Source organism: Mus pahari, chromosome 12, assembly GCF_900095145.1.
Source record: "Mus pahari chromosome 12, PAHARI_EIJ_v1.1, whole genome shotgun sequence".
Taxonomy (NCBI): domain Eukaryota; kingdom Metazoa; phylum Chordata; class Mammalia; order Rodentia; family Muridae; genus Mus; species Mus pahari.
The window spans coordinates 11,404,306-11,406,227 of NC_034601.1; positions in this window are offsets into that span (position 1 = coordinate 11,404,306).

The following is a 1,922-nucleotide window of genomic DNA, read 5'->3' on the forward strand; positions in this document are numbered from 1 at the left end:
AAAACAAGAAAGGGTTTTTAAATAGGCTGGGCTCTGACAAACAGCCTGGGGTGGGGGAGAGGCCTTCACAGTGGCATATACAAAGACAACACGAGAGAGACCACAATTCCAGAGTCTACCAAAGCCTGTCAAAAGCATCCCACACTTACTAGTTCCAAGTATCACAGGCACATTTTCAAGGCAGAAAAGAGCAAACTGGTAATGACTCTATACTGTCAATGCAACTGAATGTAATCTCTAACCATTAAATATATTTCATTTAAGTCTACTTTAATACATTACACATGGAAAATATATGTGTATGTTCTCTGTGATTTTTAAACATTTAGAACATCTTTGAGGGGCTGAGACAGCTCAATGGTTGAAAATGCTTGCTGGAGATCCGATCCCCAGAAGCCACATAAAATAACAGGTAAGGCTGTATGTAATTCCAGCCTTGGAAAGCAGAGGCAGGGGGATCTATTTCTGTAACAAGCTGACTAGCAAGTCTAGCCGCATCAGTGAGCTGGGTTTCATTTAAAAACACTGTCTCACACTATAAAATGAAAGAGCAATTCAGGGAGATTCCAGAATCCACCTAAGGCCTCTGCATGCACCCAACACATGCATGTACCCAACCCAACACACACACACACACACAACACACACACACACACACACACACACAACACACACACACACACACACACACACACACACACACACACACACACACACACACACACACAACACACATACATACACACACACACACACACACACACACACACACAAAGAATAAAGAAAGCTTGTTGATAATTAGACTAGCTCATTTAAAATGAGTCCATTTATGCTGAACATGGTGTACACCTGAACTAGTACTTGGGAGGCCGAGACAGAAGTAATTGTGCACGTTTGAAGCCATCATAGGTTATACAGTGATACCCTGTTTCAAACTACAACAGTGACGATAATGTTTAGACAAACTAGTTTAATTAATGACTAAAAAAAACATTAACTTTTAAACAGCTTAATCAAAACACACCAAGTATGTTTCAAGAAACCTGTCCTTGCTGTAAAAGTAACCAAAAATAATCCAGTATACTAGTAATACTTTTACTTTTACTTTCTTTATAGGCAAAGTTTGAACATCTAATTTCTTTGACAATTAAACTTTGTCAATTTGATAAAAGAATAAAAATAAACTTTCAACTTCAGATACATATTTGTTAAAGTAAACATAGAGTGGAATGATAGAATTAACTTTCGTTGGTCTTAGAAGAGGGACCAGTGAGATGGCTCTGCAGTGAAGGCACTTGTTGNCACACATGGTACANGGTGATCAGAGCTCGACATCAGGAACANACATGAAAGTGAANGCGAGAACCAACTCCAAAGATAACCTCTGACCTTCATACAGGTTCACACGTATGCGCACACACACATCCCCACCCCACCCCACACACCCACACAAAATATAACAAAAAAAAAAATTTAAAGATAGGGGAAGAAATGTCTTCAATTCAGTCAGTTGTAATGAACCAAAAGCTTTACAGAAAAATAAAAATGTCACAAGAAAAAAATAAATGAGTACGGAATAATTTGCAGTCTGTAGCTATAAAAACTGCAAAAATGCNAAGATCTTTTTGAATATTGCCTATGATGAAATAAAATTTGAAATGTAGTAACTAAGATACCTCTTTGTGCAAAGAAATTAAACTGAGCATGTTAAGACGTCAAAACAAATGCTCTGTAAGTTCCGAACATAAGTNTATAAAATAGAATTACAATGAAAATCTTTGATATTCTCACAATATTTCTTATTTTGTTTTAGATACAATCTTATNTACTAGCCCAGGCTGGCCAGGAACGTGTAATCTCCCGCCTCTGCCATTACCATGCCTAGCTTAATAACCCCCAATTTTGCTACCATGATATGGCTA